Genomic DNA, 20,668 nt, shown 5'->3' on the forward strand with positions numbered 1-20,668 from the left:
GACTCATATTTCTGACTTCCATGTCTTTCTTTAAATTAGTTGAATGTTTTGAAGTTACAAAACATAACAGGAAGAAGCCAAAATAAGACTGTGGGTGGAGGGAAAGGTAGAAGCTGACATGTGACAGGTGAATCTGGATGAGGGGAGGGTGGATGGGTAGAAGAGGGGGGAATTATGTGAGAAGTTGGGAGGTGATAGGTTGAAGAGGTATAAGGCTGAACAAAAAGGAATTTAATAGGAGAGGATAGTGGGGATAATTATGTCATTGACGGGGGATGTTAGTGTATCATATTCTCGGTATTAGCTGTACATGCTGCTCATAGAAAGCTGGGAACATAGAAAAGAAGAACAGGAATCATTCCTTCAGTTCTTTGGGCTTGTTGCACCATTCAATGTGAACATTGTCTACTTCACAGCCTCTTTATTTGTCTGTTTGTTTGTTTATTTATTTGTTTGTCTGTCTGTGTATGTATGTATGTATTCATTTATTTATCTCTATTTATTTCGAATGCAGCATGGAATGGACCCTTCCAGCCCAGTGAGCCACTCTGCCCAACAACCCACCTATTTAATACTAGCCTAATCACAGTACAGTTAAAACGACCAATTACCGACTAACTGGTACATCTTTGGACTGTGGGAAGAAACCGGAACACTTGGAGAAAACCCACGCATTCAGGGGGAGAACCATTAAAATCCTTATAGATGGCACTGAAATTGAACTCCAAACTCCAGAATACCCCAAACTGTAATAGCACCATGCTACTGTGGCACTCCTATATCCCTCCATCCAATTATTATTAAGTAATACATTTTTGTGCTCCTTGTATATGTATACCTGGCTTCACTCACTTCATTGGTAAGCAGTTCCATAAATCCGCCACCATCCAGGTGCAGAAACTTCTCTTAATCTTGGTTCTATATGGCATACCCTGCCTCTGGATCCTGTGACATCTGGTTCCCGACTTCCCAGCCATTGGTTACAGCTTCCCTGCATTTGCAATGGATTACCTGTTTGATTTTATGGATTTTTTTTTTAAATGAAGTACTTTCTTATTATTCTAAACTCCAGTAAATATAGCCCAATGGACACAATTTCCCCTTACTGAGCAGGAATTAGTGTAGTAAGTACTTGAAGCAGCCCATCAGTACAAGACCATCCTTTCTCAGAAGTCAAACTGCAAACAAAACTCCAGATAGGGTCTTACTAAAGCTTGTATAGCTGTAGCAAAGCATTCTTGCTCCTGTAATCAAATTCTCCTGCAATGAAGACCGAAGTACAACTTAAGCTTCTAATTGCTTGCTGCACCTGAATGCTTCCTTTCAGTAACTGATCTCCAGGGACATACAGATCTCATTGCAAGACCTCCTTTTTCAAAACAATCGTTTTATTTTGAACAGGAGTAAATAACCTCATATGTACCTACTTTAAATGGGATTTACTTTTCATTTTTTTCTAATTGCACAACTTGTCTAAGTAACTGTGGTAAATTATGTATACTTGTCTGGACACGCCCCTCCGCTGACTGCTTCTGTGGCTCCTCCCACAGACCCCTGTATAAAGGCGATTGGGGCACTGCTCCTCCCCCAGTCTTCGACATGTCATGCTCCCTTTTTGCTGTTAATAAAAGTCTGTCGTTCACTTCCAGTCTCCTAGAGTTATTGATGGTGCATCAGTAACAGAAGAGACTTTTTTTCATCCTTTCTCACACCTCTGATTCTTTCACAGCTCTGTGCTGTCTGAAGATTTTGAAACTTTTTCACTTAGAGGATGGGGCAAGTGTGGAACAAGTTGCCAGTGGAAGTGGTAGATATGGGTTATACTGTCACATTTAAGAAAAGCTTGGTTAGGTACATGAATGAGAAGGGTTCAGAGCAACATGGTCCAGGTGTAGATAAATGGGACCAGGATGAAGATCAGGTTGATGTGGACTAGATGGGTTGAAGTGTTGTTTCTGTGCTGTAGAACTCTATGACTCTATGCTTCCCTCATTAAAACCATTAACATACATATTCAGTCACTGGAGTACAAGAGAAGGAATTTGTAGAATGCCCACAAGATGGCTTTTTAGAGCAGCTTATGGTTGAGCCCACTAAAGAAAAGCAAATTTTGGATCTGGTGTTGTGGAAAAAAACAAGATTTGACTAAAGAGCTTAAGGTGAAAGAACTCATAAGAGGCAGTGATCATAATATGATAGAATTCATCCTGCCGTTATCACAGTTGGATTAAGATAACTACAGCAGCATGAGAGAGGAGCTGGATGAAGTTGATTGGAAGGGGACACTAGCAGGGATGACAATAATGGCTGGAGTGTCTGGGAGTAATTCAGAAGATGCGGGACCATTTTGTTCCAAAGGAGAAGAAGAAGCATACTAAAGTGAGGATGAGGGAAATTAAAGACAGCATAAAAGCAAATCAGAGGTCATACCATGTAACAAAACTTAGTGGAACTAGAGGATTGGGAAGCTTTAATAAAAACAGATAGCAAATAAAACAGCATTAAGGGATGTGAAGATGAAATAATAAGGTAAGGTAGCCAATATTATAAAAGAGGATTTCAAAAGATTGTTCAGATATTTAAAAGTGAGAAAGGCGTAGACATCGGATTACTGGAAAATGATCGTGAAGAGCCAGTAATGGGGACAAAGTAATCATCGTTAAAGAATCACTGGATTCTGGAATAGTTCTGGAGGATTAGAAAATTGCAATGTCACTCCACTCTTTAAGAGGAGAAGGAGGCAGAAGAAAAGAAATTATAGGCCAGGTAGACTGACTTCAGTGGTTGGGAAGATGTTAGAGTCCCTTATTAAGAATGAGGTTTAGGAGTACTAGGAGGCGCACGATAAAGTAGGCCAAAGTCAGCATGGGAAATTGTCCTTGACAAGACAGTTGGAATTCTTTGAAGAGGTAACAGGCAGGATGGATAGAAAAAGAATCAATGGCTGTTGTTTACTTATATTTTCAGAAAGCCTCTGACCAGATGCTGCACAGGAGTTGCCACAGTAGCATAGCAGTTAGCACGATGCAATTATAGCTTGGGCTATTCCGGAGTCTGGAGTTCAAATCCAGCACCATCTGTCTGCTCTCCCCATGAGTGTGTGGGTTTCCTCCAGGTGTACTGGTTTTCTCCCACTGTCCAAAGATAGATTGGTTAGTATGTTAGTTGGTCGTTAAAACTTGTCCTGTTATTAGGCTAGAGTTAAATAGGTAGATTGCTGGAAAGAGCATTAGGCCGTAGGCTTGTTCTACACTGCCCCCCCCCCCAATAAATAAATAAATAGTTGCATTAATAAATAGATGAAGGTGGTAAGCAAGATAAGAGCCGTCACATTATTTGAAAGATACTACCATGGATAGAAGATTAGCTGATTGACAGAAGGTAAACTGTGGGAATAAAGGCCTTTTCTGGTTAGCTATCAGTGACTAGTGGTGCTCTACTGAGGTTGTTGTTGAGTCTGGTACTTTTCATAATCTTTGTGACCAAGCTTCTGGATGATACCAAGATAAGTAAAAAGGCAGATTATATTGAGGAAGCAGGGAGTCTGCAGAAGGACCGAAATAGAATAGGAGAATGGGCAAAGAATGGCATATGGAATGCAGCAGGGGTAAGACTATGGCCCTGCACTTTGTTGGAAGGAATAAAGGCATAGACTATTTTCTAAATGGAGAGCAAATTCAGGAATCTGAGGTGCAAAGAGACTTAAGAATCTTAGTGCAGGATCCCCTTAGGATTAACTTGCAGGTTGAGTTGGTAGTAAGGAAATAAAGTGCAATATTCGCATTCATTTCAAGAATACAAAAGCCAGAATGTAATGCTGACACTTGGTCACAAGGGCTTGGAGTTCTGTGAGCAATGTTGGGCTCCATATCTAAGAAAGGGTGTGCTAGAATTGGAACAGGTCCAGTAGAACTGTACAAGAATGATTATGGGAATGAAAGGGTTAACATATGAGGAGTGTTTGTTGGCTCTAGGCCTGTGCTCCCTGCAGTTTAAATGAATGAAGGGGTTCTCATTGAAACCTACTGAATATTAAAAGGTCTGGATAGAGTGGACATGAAGATGTTTTCAATTATGGAGACTCTAGGACCAGAGGGTACAGCCTCAGAATAGAACCGGAATAAAGGAAGAAATTCTTTAGCCAGAAGGTGGTGAATCTGCAGAATTCATTGCCATAGACGATTGAGAGACCAAGTCACTGGATATACTTAAGCAAAGTTCAAAAGGGTTTGATAAGTAAGGGATCCAAGGTCATGGGGAGAAAGCAATAGAATGGGGTTGAGAAGGAAAGTAAATTGGTAATTTTTAAATGATGGAGCAGAATCAATGAGATGAATGGCCTAATTCTGTTCCATGTCTTACGGTCCTCAGGACTTATAGCCCAAGGCCCAATCCTTATAACACTCTTCTAGTCACTATCAGCCACCTAGAAAAATACTAGCTTATACCTACTCTCTGTTCCTATCTGCCAATCCTTTCTTCATCTATTCTTGTGTAATGGACTGGTTAAGATTTCTACTGCTACGCTGTGAGATATTTTATTTTAGCTTTTTCTGTAAGAGCAGTGTGTCCTGCTGGTAGAGTCTTTTGGTTTCAGCTAAACATAAGGAGCCATATTGTCCAATTTAGGAATATTGTGTCAGCCATTAGTATCTTTCAGCCCAGTGGAAGATTGGGACAAGCTGGGCAGGATGGGATTTCTGAAGGACAGTAGTCTGGTTTGGGGTCTTTTGCTAGGCACTGTGGAGTAGGGCATGAGGGACGATGTCGCAGAATGCCCTTGGAAGGAGAGTCCCCGTTGCAGGAGTACTTTGTGCAAATGAATGGCTCCAAGGAGGATCGGCCAATTCTCCTGAGACAGCCAATTCCTTCCAGATGGTCTTTGAGGGAATTTCAGACTATGGCAGGTCCAGCATGTGAGAAAAGCAATAAAACCCAGTTACTTCAGAAATGAGCTCCAATGTTTATGTGCATATTGGACTTGTTTAACTGTAATGGGCACTTTAATCTTTCACTGTTAACTGCTTCATAAAGTTGAAAATTGGTAAATGTACTTTCTTTAGAATTTTATGCTGATGTACAATCTGTTATTTCTGGACTACTGATAACTATGTATGGACAGTATTTACACAGCATTCCCTCAAATTGAGGTTCTTTCGAACAGAACATCCCAATGTTTCTGTTTGGTTGAACTCCAAATTATACCGATCCTAGTCATATATTGTTTATCAAAGTTGGCCTTCTCACCACTGAGTCATGTTGCTGTTAGCAGAGTTAGTTAATGAGCCAGGTTTGTATACAAATCCCGGGTGAGATTTTTACATTTGTGGGGTATTGTTCCAGATTTTGGCTGCTGCTTCAGGATTGATTAGGCAGTTTATTGTGTGTTTATTATTTGTGTGTGTGTGTAAGCAGTGTTTAAACTAGTGTTGGGGGAACGTGAGGTGTGTCATAATTAAGGCACTTTACGATGCCATAGGGATTAAGGTTTGGTGCAATTCAAAATGGTTATCTACAAGTGATGCTTCTATTCTGAGCAGGGAGGATAACTGAATCCCCAAAGAACTGCTACTCAGAGTGCTGAGTTCTGTAAATGTTTTGGGGAAAGTTACGCTGGTTGAATGGCATTTTGACCAATGAGCGGATGTCGTGTTATTCCAGGCTACCAGTGACTTAACTGAAGTTGCATTGCCTGATAAGACTGGGAAGCCTGGAGAGATGGGACCATGGGTAGTCTGAATTTTGAAAGACAAGTTATATGCAGCTGAGGGGGAAGACTTTAGGGACAAGTTGTTCTCAGTTTGGTGAAGTGAGGGAAAGGAGTTGTCCGATGTGAAAGGTCTAATGGGTTCTTCAGCAGTTAATTTGCTGGTTTCAGCAATTACATCACTGAATGATTAATGCCAAAATGTGTGTGCAGAGTGCCAATGTTATCATAAGCTGAGAGAGTTCGCTGGAGTCAAGACCCCCCCCCCCCCCCCCACCCCCAACCTCATGGGGAAGAAGAATATGAGGTTTGGTCAGAGCAGACATCTCAGTTTCTGGATGAATGGCAGTGCATTAATATTTGTTTTTCCTTTGCCGTGGAAGAGGCATTTGGCACTACTGACAGTTCAGCCAATCTAATGATAAAGTTTAGGCATACATTTAAGGAGAAAGGAGCGAAGCTGCCTGCCTACTTTTTCAGCTTTGAGAAACTGCAGCACTCTTTGTGTCACAAAGGTGGCATTTAATTGTCTGAGTGAAATTGCTTGAGGCTGGAGCAGTTATGAAGTGCGCACTGTTGCATGACATGATTGCTCTACGTATTCGAATAACCCATACGATGCATCTTCCTCCAGCTCTTACCGAGTTACTCATCAAACTTATAGAGGAAGAAAACATGATTGAGAAGCAGGACGTTTTCAAAAGCCGAAAAGTATCTTCAGTGATACTTTCTGTGCTGAAGTGACCCCAGATGCCAGAGATAGAGCTTTTGAGGAATGAGGTGAAAAGCCTTTGAGCTGAGCTGACTCGATGGATGTCTGCAAACGCATCAGCAAATTGTAACATATATGTTGGGAAATCTAACCCACCTGTAGGACTTACTAAGCAGAGGAATGCTGCTGAGAAGGATCTCTTGACTAGAATAGCGCCGAGTATTTTCTGTTACAACTGTGGAGAAGATGGACATTTTAAGTGAGACTGTGAGGGACAGGATAATCTTTGAAAAATAAGTCAGTGGTTAATCAAACAGTGAAGAAAGGAACCAAGGAAAGAAACGGGCCGGTGTCTCAGAGAGGATATATATATACACAAATATGTTGATTCTCCTTTGCTTCTTCTACCAGTCCTATCCTCAAAATGTTCAGTTGATTTATTAAAGACTATTTCTTTTTCAGAAATCCATGCTGAATGCTTTTTGAATGTTCTGTAATAATATAATTTATTATTATATTTACTATTATAATTTATGATAGATTCTTGTATTTCTCCCTCTCTCTTCTCTCCCTTCCTTTTTAAGTAGCGGTATTCCTGTTGCCAGTTTTCAATCTGCAAGAACTGCTCCAGGATTAAAAGAATTTTCAAAGATGACCACCAGTATATCCATTATTTGATGTGCTAATTTTTTAAAATCCTTTGGGATGTTGATAATTAGGATTAGACGGATTTTATCTATATTAATTTCCATGGAAGCATTTCGTTGCTTATATTGATTTTCTTCAATTCCTCCTCCTTGCTGGGCTCATTTTTTTCCTGAGGCATTATTTGCATCTTTCTTTGAGATATTACCAAATTATGTGTTTAATTGTCTGCCACTTCTTTTTTCCCCAATTATAATTTTCCCTACTTCTGACTATAAGTCTGAAATTTACTTCATCAAATTTTTTTTCTCAACATATTTATCAAAGCTTTTTCATTCAGACTGTGATCCTTGCACATTAATGTTCACCCTCATCATTCTATCAGTCCTTTGGTGAATGCTAAATTGCTCTCAATCATCAGGACAGCAGTTTTTTTGTCACCTTCCAGGTTTATTTTTGTCAAACAAAAAGAGTACGTAACTCTCCGGTTTGGTCAGCTGGATAAGTCTAGGGAAGACAACCTCTGGCCCCACCAAATGTGTGAAATTGAGATGCAAAACTTCCTGCTTGTGTGGATGCAGTGTGATTTGTTACCGTGTTACAGATCAGTGCCGCAAAATAACAGTCAGTACACCATATCCACATGAAGGAAGAGCCATAGATCTAGTGTATATGGATTTCAGCAAGGCATTTGGTAAGGTACCCCATGCAAGGTTTATTGAGAAAGTAAGGAGGCATGGGATCCAATGGGACATTGTTTTGTGGATCCAGAACTGGCTTGCCCACAGAAGGCAAAGAGTGGTTGTAGATGGGTCATATTCTGCATGGAGGTTGGTGACCAGTGGTATGCCTCAGGGATCTGTTCTGGGACCCCTACTCTTCATGATTTTTATAAATTACCTGGATGAGGAAGTGGAGGGATGGGTTAGTCAGTTTGCTGATGACACAAAGGTTGGGGGTCTTGTGGATAGTGTGGAGGGTTGTCAGAGATTACAGAAGGACATTGATAGGATGCAAAACTGGGCTGAGAAGTGGCAGATGGAGTTCAACCCAGGTAAGTGTGAAGTGGTTCATTTGGTAGGTCAAATATGATGCTGGAATATAGTATTAATGGTAAGACTCTTGGCAGTGTGGAGGATCAGAGGGATCTTGGGGTCCAAGTCCATAGGACACTGAAAGCAGCTGCGCAGGTTGACTCTGTATTTAAGAAAGCATATGGTGTATTGGCCTTCCTCAATCATGGAATTGAATTTAGGAACCAAGAGGTAATGTTGCAGCTATATAGGACCCTGCTCAGACCCCACTTGGAGTACTGTGCTCAGTTCTGGTCGCCTCACTACAGGAAGGATGTGCAAACCATAGAAAGGGTGCAGAGGAGATTTACAAGGATGTTGCCTGGATTGGGGACCATGCCTTATGAAAACAGGTTGAGTGAACTTGGCCTTTTCTCCTTGGAGCGACGAGGATGAAGGTGACCTGATAGAGGTGTACAACATGATGAGAGGCATTGATCGTGTGGATAGTCAGAGGCTTTTTCCCCAGGGCTGAAATGGCTGCCGTAAGAGGGCACAGGTTTAAGGTGCTTGGGAGTAGGTACAGAGGAGATGTCAGGGGTAAGTTTTTTTTTATACGCAGAATGTGGGTGGAATGGGCTGTCAGCAACAGTGGTGAAGACGGATACAATAGGGTCTTTTAAGAGACTTTTGGATAGGTATAAGGAGCTTGGAAAATAGAGAGCTATGGGTAACCCTAGTCATTTCTAAGGTAGGGACATGTTCGGCACAACTTTGTGGGCCGAAGGGCCTATATTGTTCTGTAGGTTTTCTATGTTTCTATTTCCAATTAAATGATTTAGCTTTATAATTCTTAATTTGTCTTCAGGGTTAATAAACAAAAAAACAAAAGAAAAGGGCCCATTTTAATTAAACAATCTAATGTACACAAGTTGGAGCTCACAGTTTCCCTTTCGTCGATCTTCCATCGAGTTCCCTTGGCTTCATCGACTCCCAGCCCCACTCCAAATCCAGTCCTTTCTGGTATCTACGAGCTCTCCTTTCTGATGTCTTCTCTCTCCATCTCCCGCTGAACAAAAGACCCTGATCACGTCGGTGTCAGACACACAACACAAAAACACACTCCCCTTATTGGACAGCTCACATTCCAAATCACCCGTTATCTCTAACCATAACCCAAACACTTCTTCTACAGAAAGACCGTTATGTTAGCAGTGAAGCCTTTCCCAGGGTGTTACAAGTAATTGTTGTAATCCTTTGTATATGTTCTTTATTGGAATTCTTTATATAAACAGTGGATTCTGATTAATTGGGACACATTGGGACCAGTAGATTTTGGCCCAATTAAGCAGTTGCCACAATTAGCTGAAGTTTCATGGAAATCGTTAAAAAGGTGTAAAAAGAAAACTATTATTTAACTGATTAACAAATTATGTATTTAAATGTAATTACTATAACTTAGAAATTAATTAGTCACTAAATAATTATTATCAACAAATCACCTGTTGTACCAGAGGAATTAACACACTAGACCACTGATACGCTAAGTTCAAGAGTGCCTACCATGCTATACCATGCCCACACTTTGGTAAGTCTGATCACCTAGCTGTACTTCTACTCCCTGAGTATAGGCAGAGACTGAAGACTGAAGCACCAGTAGTGTGGACCAAGAAAGTATGGACCAGGGAGGCACAGGAGCACATACAGGATTGCTTTGAATCAGTAGACCGGACTGTGTTCAAGGAGTCATCTTTGGGCCTGGATAAGTATGCTACAGTTGTCACTGATTTCATTAAAACCTGTGTGGATGAGTGTGTACTTATGAAAACTTACTGTATATTCCCGAACCAAAAGCTGTGGATGAACCAGGAAGTTCATAGTCTGCTGAGGGATAGATCTGCGGCATTTAAGTCCGGAGATCCAAGTCTGTTTAAGAAAACCAGGTATGATATGCAGAGGGTGATTTCAAGAGCTTAAAAACATTTCTGGGAGCGATTGGAGATGACATTGGATGCACATCAACTCTGGCAGGCTTTGCAGGCCGTTACTTCCTACAAAGCAAAACCCAATATTATGAATTGCAGACAAGCACAATGCCTTTTTTGTTGCTTTGAAAGGGAGAATAAAACCACAGTTATGATGATCCTTGCAGCATCCAATGATCCTGTGATCTCTGTCTTGGAAGCTGACATCAGACTGTCTTTCAAGACTGTGATCCCTTGCAAGGCGGCAGAGCCCGATGGAGTACCTGATAAGGCTCTGAAAACCTGTGCCAGCCAGCTGGTGGGAGTATTCAAAAGCATTTTCAATCTCTCACTGCTACAGTGGGAAGTTCCCACCTGCCTCAAAAGGGCAACCATTATACCAGTGCCCAAGAAGAGTAGTGTGAGCTGTCTTGATGACTATCGTACAGTACCACTCACATCTACGGAGATGAAATTCTTTGAGAGATTGGTCAAGGCTAGAATCAACGCCTGTCTGAGGAAGGACCAGGACCCACTGCAATTTGCCTATCGTCACAATAGGTCTACAGCAGTCGTGATCTCAATAGCTCTCCAGGCAGCCTTAGTCATTTGGATAATGCCGATACCTATGTCAAGATGCTGTTTATTGACTATAGCTCAGCATTTAACACCATCATCCCTAGAGTATTGTTCAAAAAGCTACAGGACCTAGGGCTTTGTACCTCCTTCTGCAACTGGATCCTCGACTTACCAACCAATAGACCACAATCTGCAGATTGGTAATAATATCTCCATCTTGCTGACAATTAACACTGGTGTTCCACAGGGATGTGTGCTTTGTCCACTGCTCCACTTTTTCTACACCTGTGACTGTGACTAGACATAGCTCAAACAGTATCTATAAATTTTCTGATAATACAACCATTGTTGGCAGAATTTCAGATAGTGACGAAAGGGCATACAGAAACAAGATACACCAGCTAGTTGAGTGGTATCACAGCAAGACTAAAGAGCTGATTGTGGACTTCAGGAAGGGTAAGATAAGGGAACACAATCCAAAAATTTTAATTTGCACTATATACATTCTAAGCTAGTCTGTTCTCTAACAGGTTCCATCATGTACAAACTCACAAAATTTCTTCTTTTTTGCATTACTGATCAATCTGCATATCACCCAAATAATCCTTGTGTGTGTCGCTAACTTACTTTTTAATTCCATTACCAAAAGCACCTCTACTGCTCAGAGGCCTGTGGGCAATCCCAGACAATGATTTCTCTTTTTTGTGGTTTATTGGATCTACCTGTACAGATTTTCTGAACTACTGTCCTTCCTCGCCACCGCATGATTCCTTCCTTTAATAAAATATCAACCTACTCTTCATCCTTTTTTTGTCAATTCACCCTATATATTGAATACACTCCTGTCTATTGTTACAAAGCATAGATGTGATGTGACAACTATGCCATTACCTTTAATACTTATTTGCATCCTTAGTTTATCTTGCCAATTGCAATTTTTTTATGCAGAGTACTATGCAAAAGTCTTAGGCGCATATCTATAGCTAGGATGCCTAAGAATTCTTCATAGCACTGTCATAGTTTCATTTATTGCAGACTACTGCCACTAAAAATTAAGTAATTTCATGACATACGCAAGTGATGATAAACCTGATTCTGATATACCACTGTTGTGGTCTGATAGTGGGAGAGGAGGAGAGAGGAGATTCATGGCTGTGAAAATGGAAAGGGAAAGGGAGGGGAGCGGGAAGCACCAGAGAGACATTCTGTAATGGTTTATTGATCATTTGTATAGAATCAAATAACCTTGCCTGGTGTCTCAAGGCTGGGTGTGTCTACTCTACCACCTGTTCCACACCCTTCCTGCAGTGCTCCACCCTTGCCATTTCCAGCATCCTTTGCTCCGGCCAGATTTATAAACTCACTCTCCACTCTACGTTGACAAATACAGTACTGTGCATATGTCCTAAGCACACCAGATATATATATATATATATATATATATATATATATATATATGTGCCTAAGGCTTTTGCACAGTACTGTATATTAAGGTACCCTCTGTAGAATTGTTTTCTTAACATTATTAACCCTCTTAGCATTTTTTGTGTACTATAATCGAGTTTGTCACCCAGGCCTGTTCCCTCTAACCTCTATTTCTGTGTCTTCCTTTTGTTTTTAATTGTTCTTCTTGCTTCTGTCTCTCTTCTGTCTCCAACTCATGTTCGTACCGAATGTCAACTTGACCTTAACCATTTGCCTCTCCCGTTTGTTGCTTAAATGTTCAAGTGTAATTACATTTTTAAAAGCTGCAGATTAACTTTCATGCTCTCTTCACTTATTCTACATGGATTTTATTTGAAGAAATATCCTATCCAAATGATTTGACACATAGGTGTCAGAATAATTATCTTTCCTGACAACTGGCAGCACATTTTTTTATCCATGTGTGTAACAGTAGCATAAATCACCATGAGTTTTATCCTCATTAAGAACCATTTAGTGCACTAGGATGGAGGGCAGAGATTCTTCCAAGCAAACATGTTATAGGCATTACTTTGGCTCCATTTAATATTTCAAAGTTGGAAGTCAAAAATAATAAATATCATACATGATCCAGCTACTTGCTTTTGGCAGTTTGCTGTGTGAGGACCATCTGTCAACCCAACTTGAACTACCCTGAAGAAAAACTTGTTTCACATCTAAAATGCTTTCCATAATTCAACTGCAAAGTTCAAGTGATAGCACATGAAAGCATTCAGATCACAGATCTATTGCCAATATTAATTCTGAATTTAAAATTTGCATGTCTATTATATGTCACAGGTTTCATCATTTCAATAGTTAGCCACAAGATGCATTTTCTAACGTTATTTTGCATCTGTAATCTTTAAGAAGATAAAGGAAGTCCGTTGGAAAGCAGGTCACTCAGATTTTATTTTTCCTTGGGTCTACTTCGACTTTCAATAAAATACTGCTGTTAGCTCCTTAATATAAGCCAAGATTTTAACACAGGAGAGTTCTGCACTAAGTGGCTACAGAGTTGTCAGTGCAGTCCTCACACCAGCTGACAGCATTGCTGCTAATGCCATTGGACTTAGCTCAGAGGATAGAACTTTGCTTCAGGTTTCACATAATGCAGTGGCTCAACTCCATAGTTAAAAGTGGCTCAAAAGACTAATTCCGAGGTAAATATCTATTGGTCAGTCCTGTGGATGTGACCTTTCTCTGGTCTTTCATGGATTATTATGGTAGATATCATGGTACTATCTCAATGTAGGACACTAGGCACAGAAATTCTCACCAGAGTTCTGGCCAGTATTTATCTCTCCCCTATGTTTGAATCACTTAAATATAATCCATTTGTGGGCTGTGGTTCCATGGCTGTGCATAAACGGGCAGGTTTCAAGTGAAGTTATTTTCAAAAGTACTCCAAAAATTGTCTGTGATGTCTTCTGTTTCCCTCAACTACATCTAACTACATCTTCTCTACTTCTTGTAATCTTGCTCTCACAATCACACCACCGATCCAGAATAAAGACAGGATTTCAGTTGTCCTCACCTTCCATTCTGCCAACCTCCAATATCAAAGCATCACCCTCCATCATTTTCATATTTAAATGGGAATCCACTAAAAGATACAATTTTACAACTCACCCACCCACCAGCTTCAGCTCTCTGAATGGACCATCCCCCTGATGTTTCCATCTCAGGCCTTCACTTTCAATTCCATAGCATTTCTCCATGCAAATATGGCGCATACAACAGCTGATACTTTCCTTTCCACCATCCAGAGGAAGCAGTGATTCTCTTGCATTCCTTTGAAATTAGTGCATTGTTTTCAGCTATCATAATGTAGTTTCCTCATTCTTGGGGAAACCAAACACAGAATTGGCAATCATTTAGCAAAACGTATCCATTCAGTTTTCAAGGTTAGGGTGGCTCTGAGCTTCGAATTGTTTAATTTTCCATTTCACTCCTCTGATTTCACTGACTTTGGGCTCCTTCACTGTTCCAGTGATGGCGAATGTAATCTCAAGGAACTGCAACTCAATACCCACTTAAGCACGATATAGCCCTTGAGATTCAAATACTGAATTCAACAATTTGTGATAACCTGCCTTTCTTGCTTACTGAGAACAGGCAGCTTCAATACATGGTCACACACCTGTAACATGAATAATGGTTTATTCCTTCCACCAAGGCTTTCTGATCTGCCGGATATTTCCAGATATATGTCTGCTGTTTCACTTTAAAGCAGTGTTCTGCCTGTCACACATAGTTTTCTTTCTTTCTAAATAATGTTACGGAGGCAACTTTGTTCTCCACCCCATCACAGTCCTAAGTCACTTCCCTTTCTCTACAACATTAAATGGACTTGTTTTCTCCCTTCTCTGGTTTTCAGGAAAGATAATTAACTTGAAATATTAAATTTGCTTCTCCCTCCACAGTTACTGCCTGATCTACTGAGTGTTTTTTTTTGACATTTTCTGGTTTTATTTCAGTTTTCATGTATCTTGTGCTATTTTTTCCAAAAGTACTTTATGAGATGCAAAACACTTAAAAAGTATCCTGAGGTACGATACAAACACAAAATATTCCTTATTATGTTTATTGTCTAGAAGGTATCAATCTTTAATTAATACATACTAATAAAGCAATTTCCAGAATGATATTTAATACATATTTAAGATTTACCTTGACTTTTACACAATAGATGAGCACAATGTTACATGCCAATTTGAAGTGTTGCATCATGTACAATGCTTGGACTTAATCATTTATTACTGTAGAAGGCAATAGATCTCTACATTTGTTTCTGTCTCCGTGTGTCTCAGTCACAGTACCAAGACATAAACATGGAATTTTAATATACAAAGATATTCCAATGATCATTAATAATAGAAGTTATTACTCCACACACAATCATGGATTGTTGAAATGAAGCGGTTTGAAATTACACAGGGCTGGAGTGATTCGAGCAGGGAGATGCAGCACAAAGTGCATCTCTGCAAATTATAACAAAGCATACTGTCAAGAATAAGTGCAAAATAAATGAAAATAGCTTGTTGATCTATAGTGTTCTCAGATTGAAAGGAAAAGTAATAGTTCAGACTGACTCACAAATATTGATTATTTCTATTACATTAAGTATATGTATAATATTGTTTGAAGCAACCAATCATTTTTAAGGCTGTTGCCTGATTAAATAGGTGTTTTCTCCATTATATTTACAAACATCATCTCATTAGATGCCAAAGTATGTGCATCAGGTACAGCTGATATAGCTCTAAAGTTAGTTTGCTGGTGTCATGTTGCATGATGTTCTGTGGATCTGTGTAAGAGCAAAATTTTAATGGGAATTGAAGAAAAAATAATATTTTAATTTACTTTCATTTTTGATCTGTCCAAGCAGAGAGATAGGAGAAAGGCCATCATTTATTGTCCTGACCTTAGTGCTGTGGAGGAAGTAATGGTGAGCTGCCTATTGAACCACTGCTGTCAATTTTGTGTAGGTATTCTTTCAAAGGACTATTAGATTGGAAATTCCAGTACTTAGATACAACAGTGTTGAAGAAATGATTTTTATATTTCTAAATAAAAATTGTATGTAACAGTCTTAGAGGAGATGATACAAAATTGGGTGAGTTTGTGAACCAGAAGGAAAACATAAAGAAGCCTCAAGGAAAAGTAGGTCATTTTATGTGTGGGCAAGAATGCAGTAGATCGAATAATTTGTGCAGAATGTGAGGACATCACGTTGGTGCACTATTCAGAAAAAAAAACAGTACTTTCTAAATAGTGAGAGATTAAGTAATATTGATCTTCAATAGGATCTAAGTGTGCTTATTTATTAGCCACAAAAATCTAAAATGCAAATGCAACAAGAAGTTAGGAAAGCAAATGATATGTTGGACTTCATTCTGTGAAGATCTGAACAAAGCAGTAAATATGCAAGTATATCAGGCATGGGTGAAATTGACCAGGAACATTGTGCACAGTTTTGGTGCCCTTTATAAAAAAAAACGATAACCTTGGCATTGAGAAAGTACAGCAAGCAAAATACTGGACTAGTTTCTAGAATGCCTGGTTTACTTGAACAAAGAGAATAGAGATGCAGTCCTTTATTCTCTGGAATTTAGAGGAAAGAATGGTCATTATATTGAAAGTTACAAAATTTGACATGACTCTTGGGGTTGAACATAAAGAGCATGGTTCTGATAACTGAAGTGTCAATAACCAAGGGTGACAGTATACGAGGTAAACCATTTGGGATGGAAGGCAGGGCGTTTAAAGGGCTGAGACCATTATTCCTGTTCTTACTTCCTTATGTGTTTATGTTCATTAACTGTAGTATTGTGAATAGAATTGAACATCATCTAAGTTGTCAGTGAATGAAGTGGAGGAAAAGCCGCTGATTAAGAAGGTGTGGATAATTTGGCTTGAGCTACTCCCAGCAGAACATCCTGGGCTCAGCTGCTTGTACTCAACAACCTTGGTGATTCATTTACAACAAGCTATTAATGCTTGATGATTCAGCATAAAAATGGTAAATCAAGAAAAATAAATAATTCTATAACTGCTGAAAAGGACTTGGAACATAATTCAAGTGCTGCCACATATACCTAAGTTATTGCAGTATTCCTATTTCTGTTTTTATTTTGGGACAATCTTCCAATGCTCTAAGTTTACTGGTTACTTGCATTCTGGACTAACCATTTTCTTCCAGCATGGTAACAGGTAATACGGTAACTTGTGCAGTGAGCTCAACTCCTGGTAAATCTGTGAGATACAGGGTAACGCATGTGCAAGAAATAAGACCCTTATCCCAACTAATCTGCTCCTAAGCATACTATTTAAATCCCATCTCATTCACTTATCATTACACATTTGCTAAAATTTAAAAATATTGATAATTATTAAACATGAATGAAAAAAATAAAAAAAACTTTTTAAAAATGAGCGCTCTATGCTGAAAACAACCAAACTTGACTCAATTAAACCACCTTTCAGCTGGCCAACATCCATTTTCTGCCACTCATTTGGATGGACCATGTCTGTTGGCCTGAGTTCAATGAGAGAACTGCACACTTCATGAGCTGGAAAACCTGCAGAGCTTAATACCTTGCTGGAAACTCTACAAAGACTCTCACAAGGCAGAAAACCCATGGCTGTTGTTCTGCTAGATTAAAGGCTGATCCATAGCCTCTGATCGGGAATTGCCTAGGGGCAGGAGATAAGGCTTGTTTGAAGAAAGCTCTGCCCAATTTTCATTAAACAAATAACCTCCAGTACCAGATCCCAACAGAGTTGATCACTGCTATACTACAATAAGGAATGTTTACCATTCCATGCCTTGACTGCAATTCAGAACATCTGATCGCTTGGCTGTCCTTACCTGTGTACAAGGTGAGGCTCCAGAGATAAGGACGTCAAAGAGGTGGTCGCAGGAAACAAAGGAGTGGCTATGGGATTGCTTCAGTTTGGTGGACTGGCCATGTTTAAGGACTCATCACAAGATCTGAATGAATACAGCACAGTTGTCACAGACTTTATAAAAATAGTTGTAGATGAGTGTGTCCCAAAAATCATTTAGAATTTTTCCCAACCAAAAGCTTTGGATGAAACATGAGGTCCACAATCTTCTGAGGCCAGATCAGCGGCATTCAGTTCTGGCTACTAAGTAAGATACAAAAGGTCCAGATATGATCTCTTGAAAAGCCATCTCATTGCAAAATGGTAATTCCAGAGCATACTTGAATCACTGAAGGATGCTCAACAGCTGTGGAATAGTGTGAATGCAATTTCCTCTTACAAAGTGAAACCAAGTGACATAGGTGACAACAAATGCCTACTCCCAGAGGAGCTCAATGTCTTCCTCGCTCTCTTTGACCATCAGAGCATGGAGGAACATGCACACACTCCCATAGCCCCTGATGACCCTGTGATTTCAGAATCTGAAGCAGTTATGAGAGGATCCTTCAAAAGGACACAGAAAGCACCTGGCCGAGGTAGGATACCTGGCTGAGTACTAATTCATGTGCTGATTAACTGGCTGGAATGTTCACTGAGATCTTTAACCTCATGCTTCAGCAGTCTAGGGTATGCACCTGCTTCAAGCAAGCTTCAATCATGTCAGTGCCTAAGAAGAATGTGGTAAAGAGCCTCAATGTCTATCATCCACTAGCACTTACATCCTCTGTGATGAAGTGTTTTCCTCACATGTAGACCCCAGTCAATTCATATTGGCAACAACATTTCCTCCACAATCTCCATGAACATAGGTACACCACAAGGCTGTGTGCTTAGCCCCCTGTTCTACTTGTTTTAAACTTCTGATTATGAGACTAAGCGCAGCTCTAATGCCATATTTGTGTTTGCTGATAACATGTCTGTCATAGGCTGAATCAAAGATGGTCACAAATCAAAATATAAGAGGGAAATTGAACTGCCGGCTGAGTGGTACCACAGGAAAAACCTTTCACTCAATGTCAGCAAGACCAAAGAGCTGATTATTGCCTTCAGGAGAAAGAAACCAGAGATCCATGACCCAGTCCTCATTGGGGCATCAGATATTGAGAGGGTCAGCAACTTCAAATTCCCTGCCCATGAGTTCTTTCTGCTGGTTGCTACTCTTCACTGTACTTGACCATTAAGACCATTCTTTCAGGTTTGTTGCTTTTCTGAAACACTCAAAGGAAATCATGAAATTCAATGGCTAGTTCCAAGTCTGAATCATGGGTGACAGAAGTGAGAGATATCCAAGTACGGTGAAGGGTAGCAGAAAGAACTCATGGGCAGGGGATGGGAGACAGAAGAAGTTAGGGTTAGAGATCAGTGAGCACTGGTAGCTATATTCTCAATGGGGGGAGCCCTAGGGAAATTCTGTGATGAAAAAGTTCTCAGGAAGGTAACTTTTAATGACATGAAGTTCAGATTTTGTGTTGATAATTGTAAATCTCCTGGCTAAATACAGAATGGCGAAAACCTGCAGGGCCTATCCTGGCATGAAATGCATACTATTGGATGTTACTGCACATTTCTGAACTCCACATATAAACAAGCCTGGTAAGCAGGGGACTCCACACGTAAACTGCAAGCTCTGTGCAACTCCCAGTTTGACCATGTTTATCCAATGATTGAAATTCAATTGCTTGACACAAATTCTTGCTAGAGTAAGAAATGCATCCTCCAACAGATAATACTAAATGTAACCCCCTGGGTCGCCTCAGGCTCGCTCAGCTCGTTCTCGTCTAGGGGGAAGCAGCCTTCGTCCCCGCCAAACTGGGTAATCAGCTTGTGTGGATGCTGTGTGATGTCCCCGCCTCGCCAAAGAACAAACAGGACACCATATGCGATTAAATGATTACAATTTATAACGATTACTATAACTGATTAATAACCATACAGTATATATGAAGGAAAAGAAAATAAAGAAAAGGCGCCAAACTTATCAAAGTCCAAACCACTTCATGCACAACCGTTGGATCTTAATTACTGAAGTCTTCTAGCCACCATTCGATCCCCTCCGAACTCCTCGACTCGCAGCTCAGGACCACGCGAAGTGATCAACCAAGCACATCTATCTTTGTCTCCTCTCCTCGGGGTACCTCCTGGCCTTGGACCCCCGCTTGGGGTCCGTTCCTCGCCCAGTTTACAGCATCGCGTCCTCTCTATCTCACCCCCTCGCGCCGACTCCCCAAAAGTCCGCCAACAATAGCTTACAGACTCAGAAGAAAGAACAACATTAATCCCAATTGGTTTACAAAGGAATACAATTCTCGTTATCAGTAAATTTGAACCCAAACAAGCTTCCAGCACTCTCTCGCAACAAAGAAGCATTCCTACTTTTAACAAAACAAAGAAGCCATTTTGATTAACATACGCAGTAACAAAGAAAAAGAAGAAACCCCCTCCCCCTTTACATAAACATGCAAAATAGTATTGTCTATAGGTTGCATCAGTCTAGTACAGCAATTCAAATGTGCAGGAACATTAGAAGTTGCAGAGACTATTGGACTCTGGCCAAGATACACATGCACATTCCTCTCCACCATCAGTAGTATCCACAGGAACCACTGCTTCAGAAGACAACATCCATCATCAAAGATCCCCACCATCCAGGCCATGATATCTTTTCACAGCTATACTCAGACAGCAGGTACAGAAGTTCCACTGCACCACGTTCAAGAACAATTACTTTCAATCAACCATTTTCTTCTTGAGCAACCTGCAAAACCCTAATCACCACTGCTGTTCAGCAATACTTATGACCATTATAATCAATATTCACTAAAATGAACTTTTTTTCTGTTCTAATTTATTTTTTGTACAAATTATGTATAATTTACATTTAAATCACATTTTTTCTTGTGAATGCTGCTTATGTGTGTTATGTGACTGTCATGCTGCTGCCAGTAAGTTTTTCATTGCACCTGTCCATAAGTGTGGTTGTGCACACGACAATAAATTCAACTTTATGACTTTGTATTCTATTTTGAAATGTGTTTTCATTGACAGGCAGAGAGCAACATTCTGATTCTACCTCATTACACATGAAGTGTAATTCAGCCAAAAATGAATTTCTAGGTGGTGAAGTTCTCATCAG

Source organism: Hemitrygon akajei, chromosome 20 (assembly GCF_048418815.1).
Source record: "Hemitrygon akajei chromosome 20, sHemAka1.3, whole genome shotgun sequence".
Classification (NCBI taxonomy): domain Eukaryota; kingdom Metazoa; phylum Chordata; class Chondrichthyes; order Myliobatiformes; family Dasyatidae; genus Hemitrygon; species Hemitrygon akajei.